General features: G+C 41.8%; 1 protein-coding gene across 1 annotated transcript in view; it reads left to right on the top strand.

Moving 5' to 3' along the window:
- Positions 1-20,213, top strand: part of SMG5 (SMG5 nonsense mediated mRNA decay factor) — a 397,003-nt gene that overhangs the window by 160,845 nt on the left and 215,945 nt on the right. The gene's annotated exons all lie outside the window — the stretch shown is intronic.

The raw sequence follows: 20,213 nt of genomic DNA, 5'->3' as shown, positions 1-20,213 counted from the left end.
TGGCTGTGAACTGTCTGTCAACACTCGAAACCAGGAAGTGCTGGCGGCCATCTTGTGCCTCGCTAGAACCGAGTAACAAGAAAACAGTAAAACAAAGTTGAGAAATAGGGGAAGGGCGTAGGGTAGAGATATTCTGACCCTCTAGGCTTGCTTAGGGGGTCGTATATGGATGTTTAGGCTCTATTTTTTTTATTTTAAAGAATAATCGCGGAGTACGCGTATGTAAATACCTACAATTACGAGCAGGAGCTGCATGCTGATTGGCTGTCAATACTCCAAACTAGGAAGTATTGGCAGCCATGTTGTTTGTCGGAAGAGCAGAGTCACAAGAAAACAGTAAAACAAAGTTGAGAAATAAGGAAAGGGGGCAGGGTAGAAACATTCTGAGCCTATAGTCTTGGTCAGGGGGTGGTACATGGATCTTTAGGCTCAATTTTTATTTAAAAAAAAATAAAAAATGGCGGGGTACTCATGCAGTACTTGTACGCTGTGGAAAAGGTGAAAAAAAAGTAGAAGTCTGTTTTATTCATTAGGTCCTGGGGGGTAAATTATGGGGGCAATTTTTATACATTAGGTCCCGGGGGGGTAAATTAGGGGGGCAATTTTTCTGCATAATGGGGGTTTGTAAGGTGCCCCGAGCACTGGGGAACGGCACTCCTCTGGTTTTATTTTAAAGTATGCGGGGGTGGGTTACGGTCTTACTCCCTGCAGTCTTTTAAAAAAAAAAAAAATTTTTTTTTGAACTCTCTCTCTCTGTCTCCGTACACGTCGCGGGGAACGCCACCTTTCTAGGTAAGTGATATGTAAAATGACCTTCCAGCTCCGGGTATCTGCATTGTCTGGAGTTTTTTATTAATGTTGGGAGGGTGGGCTTGATAATACGTCCTTGTTAATTCCCACAGAAGCCTATGTTCTGGTGCTAACATGGGGTTCTATGGGAAATAACAAGGCTGTATTATGAAGCTCATTATCGCCGTTTTATCAGCAGTTTCTTGCCAATAAAACTGCGAGAATTTTAGCACCGGTCCTTGATAATATGCATCTAAGTTTTCTGTTAAAATGAAAGAGCAATGGTCCATATTATCAACAAAAGGCGATAGATTATCGTCGCATTTATGGGCAGGAAACTGCCGATAAAGCGGAGATAATGGGCTTGATAATATGTACTTGTGAATAACCATAGCAGCCTAGGTTAGGATCAGAACCTGGGCTGCTATGGGAAGTTACAAGGGCCTATTATCAAGCACATTATCGCTGCTTTATCGGCAGTTTCGTGTCGATAAAAGCGGCGATAATGTATCGCCTTTTGTATGTAAAGCTTTCCTTTTTTTGGTGTAGCAGTTGTACTCTCTTCGCATGCTCAGCGTCGTTTCGAAGTACACGTTTTTTTCTTCAAGTTCAACAAGCAAACCTTTCTTTGTAAGTTAGTAAATCTGTCGCTTTCTTTTCCCGGTTCGTGTGATTCATCCGGTGCTGTACTTTTGTACAGTATTAATAGTCATATTTTTTATATATTTATTAGAAAGGTAGTGCCGAGGCGCCAAACGTTGATTACGTACTCCGTCCACCGCCATTTTAGTAGTTTCTCACCGTTGTTTTTATTATATCAGTTAGTTAGAACTCCGTTTTAAATCCTAGTCTTGAATATCTTACTATAGTATTTCAACATTATTTTTATTGTGGACCGTCATACCCCTCCCCCACAAAATAAAAGAAGTATGTAGTTTTTTTTTTATTAACTTTTATTAAACAATAAATATAAATGAAACTCAAATATAACTATATTAGAACTTGCAAAATAAGTTAAACAATGTTATAATGAAATTGTGAAATGGATTCCAAAAGGTGTCCGATTGGTAATCTGCAAAAGAAAAAAGAAAATTAGAGTTTAGAATTATGTAGATGTGAGTAAATGAGCTGAAGCATTACAAGGTGTGGTAACTACAGTTTTACGTGTGCAGTGTGACTCGTATATTCCTGTTCTGTTATAGTGCCGCGTTCAAGTGGTGTCTATATGGAAGTGCCTATTGCGTTACTGACGCCCGTTATGGCGACTTATTTCTAATGCATTCCTATGAAGGATTTGTAGATCTAGGCCTCTGTGCTTACCGTTGTATAAAGCTTGCGGCCAAACACTGCAGCTACTGGGATGGGCAACTTCAGGTGTGCTGATCTTCTACACGTCCAAGTAGACAGCAGTGTCTAAGTTTAGGAGAGAAAGAGAAATGATGTCCTAGAGAGTGAGAGAGAAAGAAAACCACATTAAAACGGTGTCGCAGATTCTGGAGTTGAGATTTTTTGTTGAACCAGACGTAGGTTTACTAGCTCCTTGAATCACTTTACCCATTTTAAAAGTGACTCAAAAGTGACGTAATAAGGTTGATGATCTGTTTGTCAGACTGTTATAACCTATCTGTTGTCACTACTCGGAGGTAATTATACATTTTACAGAGAAGCTGCTGTATACTACGCACTCTGGAACATAATATCAAGCCTTTGGCGCCAAAAATTATTGCCACTTTATCGGCAGGAAAGTGTCGCTAAAGTGGCGATAATGGGTTTGATAATATGCTCTATGGAATTCCAATCGAAGCTCATGTCAGGTGTCCTTCACATCTAACATGAGCTTGGATTGGAATTCCATAGAGCATATTATCAAACCTATTATGGCCACTTTAGCGGCAGTTTTCGGCCGATAAAGTGGCGATAATTTTGTCGCCAAGGGTTGATAATATGGCCCTCTCTCGTTTCACAAATAAAGCTAACACTACAGTTTTACGAGTGCAGTGTACCTGGTACATTTTACTTGTTATAGTGCCGCGTTCAAGTGGTGTCTATATGGAAGTGCCTACTGCGTTACTGACGCCCGTTATACCGAATTATTTCTAATGCATTCCTATGAAGGATTTGTAGATTTAGGCCTCTGTGCTTACCGTTGTGTAAACTTTGTGCCAAACACATTAGGAAGTGGAGTTCACAACTTAAGTTGAGCAGATCTTCTACACGTCCAAGCAGACAGCAGTGTCTAAGTTTGAGAGAAAGAGAAATGATGTCACAGAGAGTGAGAGAGAAAGAAAACAACATTAAAACTGTGTCGCAGAGTCTGGAGTTGAGATTTTTTATTGACCCAGACGTAGATTTACTAGCTCCTTGCATCACTTTACCCATGTTAAAAGTGACTCAAAAGTGGCGTAATAAGGTTGATCTGTTTGTCAGACTGTTGTAACCTATCTGTTGTCACTGCTCAGAGGTAATTATACATTTTACAGAAAAGCTGCTGTACACTACGCACTGTGGGCCATAATATCAAGCTTGGACAACAAAAATTATTGCCACTTTATCGGCAGGAAAGTATATCTAAAGTGGCGATAATGGGTTTGATAATATGCTCTAAGGAATTCCAATCGAAGCTCATGTCAGATGTCCTTCACATCTAACATGAGCTAAGATTGGAATTCCATAGAGTATATTATCAAACCCATTATCGCCACTTTCCTGCCGATAAAGTGGCGATAATTCTGTTGCCAAGATTTGATAATATGGCCCTCTCTCCTTTCATAAATAAGTTACACTACAGTCTTACGAGTGCAGTGTACCTGGTACATTTTACTTTTTATAGTGCCGCGTTCAAGTGGTGTCTATATGGAAGTACCTACTGCGTTACTGACGCCCGTTATACCGACTTATTTCTAATGCATTGCTATGAAGGCTTTGTAGATCTAGGCTGCTGTGCTTACCTTGTATAAAGAGTGCGGCCACTGGAGTTCACCACTCGACTTGAACCCTGCTTCTATATGTCAAAGTATTTTCAATAAGGTGCAGAGAATTCCATTGCTGTTGCTCGATAGGCCGTGGTTGCTTCTGAAGGATGTTTGCTGAAGGAAACAAAAGGACGTTTTGATTAGTCATCGTAAACTGAGTTGGATAACTACTATCAAAAGTGAATTTTAATGTGGGTTCCTAGTATTCCGTAGTTAAGACTGTTGCAGCTCCAGCAAACAAAGGAAGATCAAGAAGTTAATAAAGGCCTGGGACGGCCTCGTGACACAGAAAGAAAAATACTATCATGGACGCAAAATTAATAATAGAGGCCTAAGCACGTGGCATAGTACAGAAATACGACACAGAAATTTATGCACGCACAATTTTTAAGATTAGAGGTGTATAGGACCTGTGACTTATAAAGAAATATTTCAATTATGTAAGTACAATTTAAAACCATTGAGGGGTAGGAAAGCCATATGAAGGATAAAAAAATAGTATTATGCATATACAATTTACAGTGGAGGCTGATGTTGTGACGTCTTCTCTTACCTTTGTTTCTGTCGTCTTTTGTCGTGTCTTGAAAGGCTGCGGTTTTGCTGAGTTTGGGGTGTTTTCGACAGTCTGTCATCGCAGCAGATGCAGGCAAAAGAGAGCTTGCTCACGTCAGCGCCCGCATTATATGGGAACCGCGGGGGCTGACCAAACCAAGCCCAGGGCCATCATTGGTAGAGTTTTCGCGGTCTATAAGAATGATGGCCCTGGGGGACATCACATTGGCTAATGTATTGGTTTCCAGGCTAAATCATAGCAAGCATGCTTGGTGCTGGCATGTGGTTAGTGTGGGCGGGCGTGCACCGCGCATGTGCAAGTATGAGTCTGTGTGCACCACTAATTAACAACAGAGAGAGATGGGGGCGGTGTTTTAATGTACGCAGAGGCAGGCCGAGAATCGGATCTTCAATGAGTGAAAACTTCTAATCATTCTCCTTAGCGTGCCCTGAGCTCTGATTTGTCACTGAGAGGATGATCGCACCATAGTTTGTACTGCTTATCATACTCAGCGTGTACCCACGCATACGGTACGAATATGCTTTGAGGTTACGCGTCGCATTAAAGCTTCGGTGTGACGTCATGTACGGCGTTCTGTACGCGAAAGAGGGCAATGTTTCTACTTGGTTTAAAACATGTATGTATTTAATGTAGATACTAAGGGCAGACATTTGGGATAACTGATTTTTTTAAAAATACTTTTGATAATCCTATATTACTTTTAAAAAGAATTACACAAATCGCGGTAGAAGATCATGCGTACTCGTATTGAAAGAGCTGCGCAAGCGCATCATAAGCGTACGCAAAGCCATGTGACTTTAAAAGTAGAGATTTGATTGGTTCGTAACCTTTCCTATTGCGAGTGTTGAAAGTTCCGTCCCATTATAATTATTCTACTTTGACTTTCTAAGAAGAAGCATTTGTTGTGAGAATCTTCTCAAATAGAAGGAAGATCACCATAATAAGAGCAATGGAGTCATCTTCCAGCAGTTCTTCAGAGAGAGATTTCATTCCTGAAGAAGCTCCAAAGAAGAGGAAAGAAGCTCTAATTTGGAAGTTTTTCACTTTTCCAGAAGGTCAAAAAAAGGTTAATGCTGCAAAAGTAACCTGTAAATTTGCCAAACCACTCTTTCAAGGGGTGATCCATGTAAAAAATACTCGTTTGGCACAGCAAATATGGTGCGACACGTGAAGAACTTGCACCCCAAGAACTTTGCTCGAGCTGAAAGACGGAGGTTGCACGTGAACCCACCTGCTGCTACACCAAGCACATCATCTACGGCAGTATTTTCAGCAAGCAGTCCACACCCACATATTGATTCTGACTTTGCGAAAGTTAAATTTCTTTGCATTTATTGCGATAAACTTTTGTGTTATGGGGAACAGTCTATCGACCTGATAAAACGCAGGATACAGGATCATTGCTGTCCTCGACATTAGTTGTTCTTTTTTCCATTCTTTTGTTCCGCTTGGAATCTGTTGAGAAAACACAAAAAAAATACACAACAAAAAAAACAGTTTTTAGAACTACCTTCACTGGTCAAAGAAAGAACTATATTTCTATGTTAGTGACGAAAAGTTTGTCAGAATGAATGTGTAGTTCATAAATGAATGAAGGAATATATTACTAGTGTATGGAGAATGTGAAAGTGCAGAGCTATAAGGAAGTGCTACAGCATAAATCTATAAGGTGTTTACCTATAGTATACTGTAGTATGTGCGAAGCACTTGAATGTAACATATGTACATAAATATGTTAGAAGTCTATGCTTCAATTTGCGCTGCTGGTGAAACTGCCTGGGTGAATTTGTATGTGTTAGGGGCGGATTTACAATCCCCTTGTGCCTCTTTTACACAGCCGTTGCGTCACTTTTGTGACACAGCGGTGGTGCAAAAGAGGTGCCATGGTGTGTGCTATTAACAATGTGACGCGTCTGGAGGGTGCATTACATTGTAAAGCCCTGCGCCAGTAGAGGTTTTCCTGTGCAGAAGGTGGTGCAGTAACGCCTCCTAAAAGTGACTGAGTGAAATGTAGAACATTTCATTCAGTCACTTTTGAGCTTATATATATCCTTTATTCAGTTCACATGAGAAAGAAAACATGAATTGTACAGTATGTTGTTGCATGAAAACGCAAAAAAAATGAAAAATTGCATACATGGATCACGGAGCGAAACGTAAGGTACACTGTTACTTCAAAGTCACTTTTGAGCTTATGCTGCGTCAAAACCTTGCACATGCTTGAAGCAGGTGTAAGGATTGATACAGCTTTGTGAGCATAGGGCCCCAGAGCATTGCTGGAGTTGTTATACTTGCAACCGAAGTCAAGCAATAATTAATCCAAAAATTACTTTGCAATTTAGTTTTGTTATTATTTTATAATAAGAATATGAAATATAATCTAAATAATTAAATACATATAAATATTTATATTAAAAATATAAGAAATTAGTGTAAAAAGAAAGACATAATAATACATGTATAACTTATTTACAAAACCTTTGAGATTCACTGAAAAACCCATAGGTTTCACACATGTTATAGTTAGGAATTAGCATTTAAAAACCTTGCAAATTCATTGAAAAAAACCCTAGTTTTCACACGTTATAGTTAGCTGAACATTTCTCTCATACAAAACCTTTGAAATTCCTCCGTTATAGTTAGCTCAGCTAACTATAACTTGCGCGCCCGCAATGCACTGCTGATGACGTCACATATAACATCACTCATGACATGGTCAGTGACATCACTCATGACATCACTGATGACATCTCAAATAACATCACTGATGACATCACTGATGATATCATCCTTGTGAAAGAATGGCAGACCTCTTTTTGGCGTAATATAACCTTTGATACACACCTTCAGAAATAGAAAGTAACATTTTTTTTAAAAATGGAGATACCAATACCACTTACCAACAACCTATTCAGTAATTCCGCCATCTACATACCCATGCACTCATTCACCAACAGTTCTATATAGTCACTTATACATGTACTCACTCATCATATGTACTCATATACTTATAAATACTGTTACACACCGACACTCATTCATACAGTTACTCACACACATACTCACATATGCAAATAAACTATCAAACATCCATTTGTTTGCATATACAGCTATATCTACACCACTACACTTACTTTTACAGAAACGTACACCTATTTACTCTCTTAAACAATCAGTGATAGAAACACATACTTATTTATACAGGAACTTTTTGAATTTTTCACTGTCATATATCCTTACTTATATACATCGATACTCACACATGTTTAAAACATATGTACTTATAAAGACACTATTGAGGCAGTCATTCACTCACTAGCACACCCATACACACATTCATCCACCCGTGGAGTCCTGCACACATGCTGTCTTCAAAACACATACAAACATTGAGTCAGTCATTCATGCATCTGTGCCCCAAGTAATACCAGCCACCAAACCATACAGACACTCATTCTGATACTCAAAAAAATAACCAATAACCCACATAGACACTCGTGTAGCTACTCACCAACCCATGCAGCCACTTATGCACAAATTGAGACACTGATACAGATATTTACATATTTAAACATTACTCGCTAATACATGTATTCACTAAGATACACTTAATAAGTCAGTTATACAATGAAATTTACAAAGAAAACATCCATTTAGACACTTATTTACCCATTTATTCTTCCATCAACCTTTAGATATACATATATAAAAATATTTATTTTTTAGAAAGACACATTCAGTGGATGATGTCATCAGTGATGTCATCAGTGATATCATTTGGGATGTCATCAGTGATGTCACTGACCATGTCATGAGTGGTTATATGTGACGTCATCAGCAGTGCATTGCGGGTGCGCGAGTTATAGCTGGCTGAGCTATAACGGAGGAATTTCAAAGGTTTTGTATGAGAGAAATGTTCAGCTAACTAGAACGTGTGAAAACTAGGGTTTTTTCTATGAATTTGCATGTTTTTTTAAATGCTAATTCCTAACTATAACGTGTGTGAAACCTATTGTTTTTTCGATGAATTTGCATGTTTTTTTAAATAATTCCTAACTATAACGTGTGTGAAACCTATGGTTTGTTCAGTGAATATATGTGTGTGTATATATATATATATATATATATATATATATATATATATATATATATATATATATATATATATATATATATGTGTGTGTGTATGTATGTGTGTATATATGTGTGTATATATATATATATGTGTGTATGTGTGTATATATGTGTGTATATATATATATATGTGTGTATATATATATATGTGTGTGTATATATATATATGTGTGTGTATACGTGTTGTAAGCGGGTGTGTGTCTCAAAAATAGGAAGTGAATGCTGACAAACACACTCTTCACTTACCGGCTACACGAGGAGGGACTGTTAACACAGTAACATGTTCTGACTCTGCCACTAGGCCAGCAAACCGATTACCGGTGAAACCGAGCCTTTTTGTAGAAACTTACTTTGTAAACCAATCCCGGCCTTGAGAGTGACACACCCTTTTCACAGATACGCCCGAACAGCAATGACGTAAACGTAATAAGATTACGTAGGGTGTAATGGCTAACACTGTAACATGTGGGTAATGCAATTTATACAACACAGGGCTCACCAATGCAAACGATACAAAATAACTAAGTGTGGTATTTAAAGTATTATTATGCGTTCGAAACTCGAGCAATTCTAAAACATGATGGTAATGTTTAGAAAACGTATAAATTAATGTGACATTTGGTAATTGATGCTTTCGCTAAAAATGTTGAATTCATGTGATTGGTCACGTATACATGTGGGTGTAACCCAAGTCACCATGGTAACAAACCAATGCCAATTAGTGATGTTAATTATGACTCATGTGAGTATGTAACATGTGTATATATAGCGCAATTTGCAAGGGTCAGATGTTAGTGAGCAAGGCGGGAGTAGCCGCCGAAACGCGTCTGAGCAGAAGCTGATGTAAGAAATAAAAACCCTTGAACTAAGATACACGGAGTCAGCGCCTTCTTTGATGGTGAAGTTTGGTTGGTGTCAATATATATATATATATATATATATATATATATATATATATATATATATCTATCTATCTATCTATCTATCTATATATATATATCGCTTCTTCCGGAGTGCTGGAACCCAAGGAAGTTGGCGCAGATACCGGCGAAGCAATCCGGTTAATTTAACACATCCAAAAGAACAAAGAAGTTCATCTTGCGCTCTCAGGCAAAAAGGCAAAGGGATCCAAGGTATAAAGTTTGCAGTTTATTACACAACGCGTTTCAACTAAGGAGCCTTGTTCACGTGTAACTTCACACAAAGGACACCGACATTAAATAAAGTTTCAGTGTTGCAAACCATCCGTCGACATAGACGTAGGACTACCAAACGTAAATAGCAGACATGTTGGAATGGTAAAATGTTGTCAACATAGTTCTCAACTTATTTCAGCAATCCGATGTTATTCATCACACAGTAGCTAAGAATATGTATATGTATACGTCAGATTAACAGTCTCCGTGAAATATATTTTGAGTGAGCATACCACGGATCTGGAATTCAGAAATCTATTTATTGTTACTTCCAAAATACAGTGTACTTGAAATAAAAGCAAAATAGTAAATTACATGTGGTGGAATTTGTACTGCTCCAAAGATTTATAAAAAGGTCTAATGTTGGTCAGGAGTGCAAAAATTATTTGTACCTTAATGGCAAACATATAAGAGTAGCACAGTGGGCACCTATTTGAACGTGATAGGTAGTACATTGGCAATCGATCGACCTGGTGTCATAATGCAAACTTCTTGATATGTATATTCAAATCAATTCAAAATTCTAAGTAAAATACTTTAGAAAATACTTTACTTATATATATACAAAACCCTTTCAGGCATAGAGTGACGCATAAATTATGCAAAAAAGGAGAGAACTCTGGGTAGGTCTCAGTTTAGGTGGAAAGCAGCTCCTGTTAGAGCACTCAACACCAGCGACACTCTAGATCTGCTCACCTCAAATGTCTATATATGTATGTATATGTATGTATGTATGTATATATATATGTATGTATGTATGCATGTATATATGTGTATATATGTATGTATGTATGTATGTATATATATATATATGTGTGTATATATATATAATATATGTATGTATGTATGTGTGTGTGTGGAAACAGCCTTTAGATTGCATGCTTTACATTGCATGCCATTACAACGTGATCGTTACAACGCGAACCATTACATCGCAAGTAGTTACAATGACTTGCTGTAGGGGGCGGAAGGTGTTGGATTTACAATTCAACACCATCCTTGGCTGTTGCACAAAATGGAGTAGGAATAGTAAACTATACTATTCCTAAGTCGAGCTCACCCTCTACAGCAAGTAATCATTTGCGTTGTAACAACGCGGTCGTTGTAACAACCGCGTTGTAATGGCATGCGATGTAAAGCATGAGTAGTAAAGGTATATATTCATATATATATATATATATATATATATATATATATATATATATATATATATACCGCTCACGTGAAGGAATCACTGCACACTCGCGGGGATGTCTCAAGGTAGCTTTATTGGGCAGAGTGCTTGGATAGCTGTCAAGCACGGGAAGGATGATGAATGTCCTGTTTCGTCTTAAAGTCCTGACGCGTTTCGAGGGTGAAATCCCTCTTCCTCAGAGGACGACGAGCAGATTCCAGGATAGCCGGAAGCAGTTCCACATATATAGATGGCACGCCCCTATTCCGGGCGGTACTGGATGCACGGTGCCTTATGGAGCTTGTATTCCAGTTGAGATTGATAGCGCCGATGCTCCGTTACCCGTCTGCTTGTGCTGCACCTCAGAAGCATCCTCTAGGCGTCCCCTCGCCAGCCAGACGACCTCTCGGGGATGGGGCAGGGGACGGAAAGATGTCCGTGATCCCAGCAAACTGGATGTTTGCTAACTCCTCCCAAGTTGCCGCATGGCGGTGCTCAGCGCGTGCAGTTTTGCTGCGAGGCTCAATGTTCCATTAAAAGCGCTGTTTGCACTCTTGCGGCGGGTGCTGCATAGAATGGTAATGGAACCATTCACTATATGCCGCTCACGTGAAGGAATCACTGCACACTCGCGGGGATGTCTCAAGGTAGCTTTATTGGGCAGAGTGCTTGGATAGCTGTCAAGCACGGGAAGGATGATGAATGTCCTGTTTCATCTTAAAGTCCTGAAGCGTTTCGAGGGTGAAATCCCTCTTCCTCATATATGTGTGTGTGTGTATACGTGTGTGCGTGTGCAGTGCTGCTATGGGGAAACGCTGGTATTTTATGCAAACCGATTGTTGGTCAAAACTGCTGATTAGTAATTTTATAACAATAAAAGCTGCCGAATAACGATTTTAAATAACTTGAAAATCCATTTATTTTATTTTTCTGCTGCTATTGTGGGAAGCGTATTCTTTAGGGCTGTAACAAACTGCAACCATAGAGAGGTAGTGTTACCCCTCCCTATCATAGTGTGTGGGAGAGCTGCGGGAGGATTGGTGCTTTAGTTGTTAACCTTCCACATCTTCATATGGCGGCTGGGGTGCTACCGCACTGCGGATGCGCCAAAGGCAAGCCTGTCTGCGCCCGAACTGGACCAGGGAGTTTGCACAATTGGGCCCAAACAACTAAAAGACACATCGGATTAGCTGCTGCCTCTCGGGCTACCTTCTGAGTCATGCTGCTCCCTGTCACTTAGAGTTGATAACCTGGGCGAGAGAGATGAGGTATGTACACAGTGTAACTACACACTAAAAAGGCAGAAAAGACAGACTATAACAAACAACCTGTACAAGTTAACAAGCATTTGCAATGCAATAGGTCTTGCATTAGGAAAGTTTGAGCTATTGGTATTGTAAATGACAAATTTTTTATTTGTGTTGGTTTTGAAAATAGTGAAATTAATAGCTTTCATTTTCAATGCCAATATTTTTAACTTTTGCAAATGTGACACCTATAGCATTTATAATGCAAAATGTTTTGTATTTACGTGACTTAGATGTATTGATATTACAAATAATTAATACTTAAATCAAAGTTATTGTAATTTATAATGGCAATAGCTTAATCTTTTGTAAATGACTTTTGTGAAGATTATGTTCAGTGTATTGTAATGTGGCGAAAATCCAAGAACAGAAGTGAAATATTAACATCTTTTGTGACATTTGTAATAAATCTTGAAACATTGTTAGAACATATTTGAACTAGTTGTTGTTGAATGGTTGCACAGATTGATGCTGTGGTGGCGCTGAGTGATGTTGTGGCGGCGACGAGGTATGCTGTGGCGTTCATTGATGCTGTGGTAGCTCATAGTGTATTGTGGTGCCCCTGAGTGATGTTGTGGTGCCGCTGAGTGATGTTGTGGTGCCCCTGAGTGATGCTGTGGTGGTGCTGAGTGATGCTGTGGTGGTGCTGAGTGATGCTGTGGTGGTGCTGAGTGATGCTGTGGTGGTGCTGAGTGATAGAGTGAGGGCGACAGACAGATAGAGTGAGGGCGACAGATAGAGTGAGGGCGACAGGCAGATAGAGGGAGGGCGACAGGCAGATAGAGGGAGGGCGACAGGCAGATAGAGGGAGGGCGACAGACAGATAGAGGGAGGGCGACAGACAGATAGAGGGAGGGCGACAGACAGATGGAGGGAGGGCGACAGACAGATCGAGGGAGGGCGACAGACAGACAGATAGATGGAGGGCGACAGACAGATAGATGGAGGGCGACAGACAGATAGATGGAGGGCGGCAGACAGATAGAGGGAGGGCGGCAGACAGATAGAGGGAGGGCGGCAGACAGATAGAGGGAGGGCGGCAGACAGATAGAGGGAGGGCGGCAGACAGATAGAGGGAGGGCGGCAGACAGATAGAGGGAGGGCGGCAGACTGATAGAGGGAGGGCGACAGACTGATAGAGGGAGGGCGACAGACAGAGGGAGGGCGACAGACAGAGGGAGGGCGACAGACAGAGGGAGGGCGACAGACAGACTGAGGGGGGGGCCGACAGACTGAGGGGGGGGCCGACAGACTGAGGGGGGCCGACAGACTGAGGGGGGGCGACAGATAGCGTTTAATTATGTGGCACTGAGTGGTATTGTTTGGAGTGTATGTTGCATTCAGTAGAGTAAATATGTGGCGGGTAATTTTGTGGCACTGAGTGGTATTTGGAGTGTATGTTGTATTCAATAGAGTGTAATTGTGTGGCGTGTAATTATGTGGCACTGAGTGGTATTGTTTGGAGTGTGTTGCATTGAGTGCAGTGTAATTATGTTGCATCGAATTATGTGGCACGGAGTGGTATTGTGTAGAGTGTGTGTTGCATTCAGTAGAGTGTAATTATGTGGCGTGTAATTATGTGGCACTGAGTGGTATTTGGAGTGTATGTTGCATTGTGTGCAGTGTAATCATGTGGCGTGTAACTACGTGGCACTGTAACAACCGGATTTTCAGAACAGGCAGCCCACCAATGGTGGCCAACCCAGTCGTCACGCAAACCCACTCTTCTCAGGTTGCTATTTACAAGATATTTGGAGGACTTGCATGAGAAGGTGATTATTAGCTATTTACAAGCCTATACAATGAACAATACTCTCATATCTTGTCCTATATTTACCTCATCTCATTGGATTCGAGCCTCCCGACTATTTTTCGCTTAACAACCGGCGACTTATTGGATTCGAGCCTCCCGACTATTTCTCGCTTAACGTCCGGCGACTTATTGAATTCGAGCCTCCCGACTATTTCTCGCTTAACGTCCGGCGACTTATTGGATTCGAGCCTCCCGACTATTTCTCGCTTAACGTCCGGCGACTTCTCGGTTAACGTCCGGCGACTTATTCCCTAACTCTTAGGATCAATATTATCTATGCTGCCTGCTGGTGGACCTGTTGTCTCCCAGTAGGGTGTTCTATAGGGGTCGGCGGTACACCTAAGGTGCACCGATGATGTGTACTATTCCTAATTTAGAAGAATTATCTAATTATCCTATTTGGGAGTTCTCTCCTGGTACAAACCACCCAGTCCTCCATTTCTCAGTTACCTGTTAGAAGGGAACTCCTCATCCTTCTATACGACAGCACCTGGCTGAAAAGAAAGGTTAGTCCTATCATGGAAACAACACTCAAATATATGTATTGGACATTATATCTTTATTCTACATTTAAACATAATAGCATTAGCAATCTAGACATGGTTGAAATTAGTCTCCATCTACAACCTAGAAAGAGAGGAGAATGAAGGATTATATATGTATGCTACACTAACTCAGAACGCCTCACCTTATAGGTGCGTCTTTCCATCTCAGCAGTGGAGCTGTTCCCTCTCTCTCTGGTCTTCACTCGCTCGGGACTCTGCTCTCCCACTATGGCTCACGAATACACGTCTGCACCGCTACGCCTCGTCTACGCTGCCTTGGTTCCGACTCAAACCCTCTTCTGAACTCAGTCTGTCGCTACCACTCTTGGGTTTTAGCCTTACAGGATTCTTGATCTCTTCCTCTCTTCATTGATGTTAACAGCCGGTCACTAGCTCTTGGACCAACTTCATCTGTCTGCTCCGCACGTTGCTCTCTCTCTGTCTGCTACTTGCTCTCTGATAATATATCTCTCCCTTTCTCTATGGAAATTTCCAGCCTTAGGCCGACTCGCACTGAATTCCTGTACCAGTCTCCGCCCGCTCACGCCATCCGCAGTGGCCACCTGCGTGTTGCGTCTACCACCGAAGATCAAAATACATTCCTTCGATAAGGGCCGGTCTTGACCGGTTCTTCACTAGCGAATAATAAGTTAGATTCTAAACATTACCTTTGCTCTGCAAGCGCCTCGGACAGACGAGGCAGCTATCTAAAATGGACGAGGCAGCTATCCAAGATGGCTGCCCTTTGGTTGTCGGGAATACAGGCCTGACTAATGGGGAAAAAGGCACTGAACCCTGTCAAAGTGCATAGTTAAGCCCTATAACTAAATGAGAATGTTACTAAAACTGAAATGGTAGTAGATTATAGTCACTATTGGTCTAAGAATAGGCTAGGAATTACCCTGGCGTTACAGGCACTGAGTGGTATTTGGAGTGTATGTTGCATTGAGTGCAGTGTAATTATGTGGAGTGTAATTATGTGGCACTGAGTGGTATTTGGAGTGTATGTTGCATTGAGTGCAGTGTAATTATGTGGCGTGTAATTATGTGGCACTGAGTGGTATTTGGAGTGTATGTTGCGTTAAGCGCAGTGCAATTATGTAGCATATAATTATGTGGCACTGAGTGGTATTGTCTGGAGTGTTTGTTGTATTCAGTAGAGTAATTATGTGGCGTTTAATTATGTGGCACGGAGTGGTATTGTCTGGAGTGTATGTTGTATTCAGTAGAGTGTAATTATGTGGTGTGTAATTATGTGGCACTGAGTGGTATTGTTTGGAGTGTATGTTGGATTGAGTGCAGTGTAATTATGTAGCAATTATGTGGCAATGAGTGGTATTGTGTGGAGTGTGTGTTGCATTCAGTAGAGTAAATATGTGGCGTGTAAATATGTGGCACTGAGTGGTATTTGGAGTGTATGTTGCATTGAGGGTGCGGAGTGTGTGAGGGTGCGGAGTGTGTGAGGGTCAGTATAATGTACATGGTGCTCATGTAAATCACTCCAGTGCCTTCAGATACACGAGTGAGGGCGCAGGACATGGCTAAATCAAGAGGCTGAGTAAAACAGAGCACGGAAAAGGACGTGGAGGTTTAAAAAAAAAAAAACATGGCGGCAAGCAGGTCAGGGGCTATTGGGTTAACACAAGGAATGCATGCCTAAGGTAGAGCTGCTGACCCTGGAACTGGGTTCAACCCCTGGCATTGCCTCGTGTCAAAAGCAGCTGGGGTGTTGCCAAATGGTCTGAGATGTGCACGCGCCCCCACACATGCACTGTAGGCAATCTGCCTAGGAAAGCCTTTGGGTGCATTTTTGAAAGCCCCTACATAATATCTCACCAACAAGCATTGCTAAAGCAATCCTTTAAGCGAGACCTAACCTAACAACGAGCATTGCTAAAGCAATGCTTTAAGCGAGACCTAAAACTATGACCTAAAAACGAGATGCCCCTGTCTGGATCATCGATCAGTGTGGTTAGTGGGGCGAACTCGAAGGTGGGTGGGGGCAGTGGGTAGGATGGTATTGGAGCATGCAGGGCACTGTGAGCTCATCGCAGTACAAAGTGATCCCTAGGTGTTGCTGCAGCAAAGCAAGCATCTTCGGTGTGGGATATTTTGTGGCCATCTGGGAAAAGATCCCCTAACGTGTTTTCAACCCAGGACTGATTAGCCCAAACCCTGACAAACACACACTTGAGCAGGAGTGCTAATTGTGTAGAAAAGGGTATGTAGATTCGTCAGATGCATGATGGGTAATACATACAAATGTGCAACATGTACTGCTTGCTGCTGTTTCAATTATTTGAATCAATGAAAGATGCAATGCTGGTTGTTTCCTGCTTGGCTGCAACTCTACAGTGTGGGTATCTTGCATTGAATCACATGAGGCTTTCCCGTCTTCATTTTTCACAGGCTTCGCTTTAATGCCTCGATGATGAGTGCTGTATCAAATTACGAATGCTTAAATGGTGCAATGTTTGTTACACCTAATATATACAGGGTGTCAAAAGGTCTTAATCCCCTAGATACATTTCGGATTTTAGGGTCACGCTGGAGCACTTCTTTTGCAGATGCGTTTTATGCACGTGAGGTTAGCATGAGCAGTCAGTTGTACAAAAAGAAAACTATTTTACTATGCAAACAACCGTGAAATTCCATTTCCTACTGGCAAGAAGCACTGATGCTTAGCATGACTGATTCAAGTTGCAAACTGGCTGCCTTATTCGAATTGTTGGCAGGAGAGGTAACTCAGTGACCTGAGCATACAACTGCAGATAGGGTCTACTCAGATGTTCATCTTCCCAAGGTCAACATCATGAGAACCATTCAGATGGGTAATCTTAACACTATTCCTTAACCCTATTACTATGTGGCAGTTCAGGAGTGCTTCGCTCTGGGTGCTTATTGGCTCACTTTGATAATTATGATGTGAATTGTGATTAAATTGCAGTCTGATATTGGCTAGTAAATCTGTATTTTACACAAGCAATGACTTGGAATTCTGTTCAGAAGAGCTGAGGTTTACAAAGTTATTGACTTTCACTTGGCAGTTGATGTCCAAAGTGCTAATTGTTTGAGTGTTTGCAAGAGCTATAGATGGAATTTTGTATGACGTGTACTGCGTGATAATCAATGGCTCCAATAATCAGCATTCAATCTTTACTGTATTTGCGCTCCTCCGTTTCATGTATAACATCATCTGTCCTGTTGAAGCAGCCTTCATTAAAGAGATAGCAGTGATGTAGCAAGAGGGGGGTGCGGTCTGCCCGCCCCCCCCCCCCCTACCTGTGTCTCGGGGTGGCAATCGCCAGCACCCCCCGCTCTTCAATGTGGCCACCGCAGGGAGGGACCCCTCGGGCAGCCAAGTGTCTAGCTATGCCGCTGAGTGACAGGCTCTGCAATTGATCTGTGCTAGAAGGCATTGCGCGGAGCTAATGAATATGAACCCCGCTGAAAATGAAAGTTTCATGCTACATTTCTTTGGTGCCAGGAGATTTCCCCACTCTATCTGACCTCATTGACACCATTAACAAGATTAGCCCCACTTAGCTTTAATAAGTTAGTGTTAAATATCTGACTTATTGAGCTGCACACAGCTGCATTTATCAGGAGCAACTGTTACCGGAAACAGCTCACAAGTGTCTATTTTAGGAGGAGAGAGTGCTGCTTGTGTTTTTAAGCAGTTACTATCAATTAGAATAGAAACATGACCTTGGTTGTATCTCACAAAGTCCACAGCAGTTATTTGAGTATGGAACAGGACCTAGGGGGGTGTCCAGGACTGAAAAAACACAGGTCAGGGCTGAAGGTGTCGGACGCAAGAGACAAAGTAGAATGCATACTTTTTTTTGCAGAACGTTTTTCGTCTGTATGGGTACAAGAACTGAAAGCACGGAGTTAAAAACACAGCATACAGGCTCGGAGTTGTCTCAAACTGCTCATCATTAAATGTAAACAGACACTGCATGTCCTGGCGAGAGAGCAGCTAATTCACCCGTGCTCACTTATACAGCATTTTAAAGTGCACGTCCGCTGCTTCTTGTAGCTGATAACATAGCATTATTAACATTATTACCTCAGAGGGACCTAGGTCTTCGGCCTTGGATGAAATTCTGAGCGGACCGCCAGGATTCTAACCTGTAACCATACATTTAACAAAGAGCAAAGCGGTAAAGTGAGGCAAATGGTGATCACTTTCGGGCCGCTTTGATGTTCTCAGTTGCCTCGAGGCTCACTGAGAACATCAAAGCGGCCGCGAAAGTGATCAGCAGGCGGACAAAAGGTGCGCGCGCACATGCACTGTATCCGATCCGCCTGAAACAAGGAGGATGAGAGATAAGGGGGAGGAGTGAAGTAGTAGGAAAAAATCCAATGTGGAAGCGTAGACTATAAAAACATATTTTTAAAGAAAGTAGGCTCCAAATTATAGATAATTTAATATATCAGCCTTAAATAACTCCCTACAAAAAATCCAATCTGTATTTAATTTCCAAATCTAGCCAAAGCCTATTCTCGTGTGCATTAGGACTGGTTCAGCTCTGACTCCAGTCGCAGCATGCTTGCGGACAAGCGCTTGAGAGCAAGTAAAAAAAATAGTAGCATATTTATGTAAAATTCAGGACTTTGGCAGTCGGCCTTTTGGAGTCTATATTTTGCAAATCGTTTTTTTTTCAGTCTATTGTCTCAGGCTTCTCCGGTAAAGACACAACACTGGTGTAACCCAAGCCCTTTGTGTAATCCAAAACCCACTAGCTACTTAGGAAAACAATCACTGGCAAAGCCAATAGGTGTGGCTTTGGCATGCTGAGGCAAAGAAATAAACTAGAAAGGCGGAGGCAGGGGTGGAGGAGTGAATGAGGCAAGATGAGTGTAGCAGAGGGGTGCCAGCGAGTGAAAGGGATAAAGAAACAATGAAAAAGAGGGACTGACCGAGACAGACCGAAGAGAGAAAACGTCAGAGAGGGGAGAATAAAAGCAGTGCAGGTGGGAAAGGGATACAGGGTGTGAGAGAGAAGGGAAAGAACAGGGAATAAAGGTGGAGGCGGGGAGGGAGGATAATTAGCGAGGAAAGGAACGGTGAACCTGAAGGAGAGAAAGAGAGTATACAGTTGGGGAAAAGTATTGTTATAGTGCTCAGTGAGGTGTGTGTTGCGCACCGGGGAGAGACACGCGAGAGGTGGTCACTGTGGGGGCTTCGCTGCCTTTCGTGAGAAGGAGGCAGAGAAAAGGTGGAGTGACTGATGGAGGCACGGGCAGACATTAGCAACAGGTTAATATCTACATTTAATTTCACATAGCGTTACATGGCACACGGGTTGCCTCGGAGCGCCTAAAAAGAAACCGCGAGGCCAACAAGCTCTCGGCATTGCGTGGCGGGGGGGAGCGCATTCCTTTGAAGTCTGAAGCGGGGGCGGGGGAGTGCATTCCTTTGAAGTCTGAAGCGGGGGTAGGGGAGCACATTCCTTTGAAGTCTGATGCCGAGGCCGATGGTGTTTGATGTGCACGTGCCTGGCTCGCATGAACTGTACCGAATCCGCAGTTTAGGAAGACTTTTCGGAAGCCTACTATAATCTTGCCGAACAATCATTACGCATTGATTCAGGGAGACCTAAAAATGAACTCTTGAAGCTCGGTTTAATTACCAGTCAATCTCTTCCAGGATATAAAATTGAGATAAGGATCTTGCTGGAAGAGGGAGATTTGGATGTCCTG

The sequence above is a fragment of the Lissotriton helveticus genome, chromosome 12 (genome assembly GCF_964261635.1).
Source record: "Lissotriton helveticus chromosome 12, aLisHel1.1, whole genome shotgun sequence".
NCBI classification, from domain to species: domain Eukaryota; kingdom Metazoa; phylum Chordata; class Amphibia; order Caudata; family Salamandridae; genus Lissotriton; species Lissotriton helveticus.
Note: the sequence above shows the minus strand (reverse complement) of the source record. Positions and strands in the feature narration are given on the sequence as shown.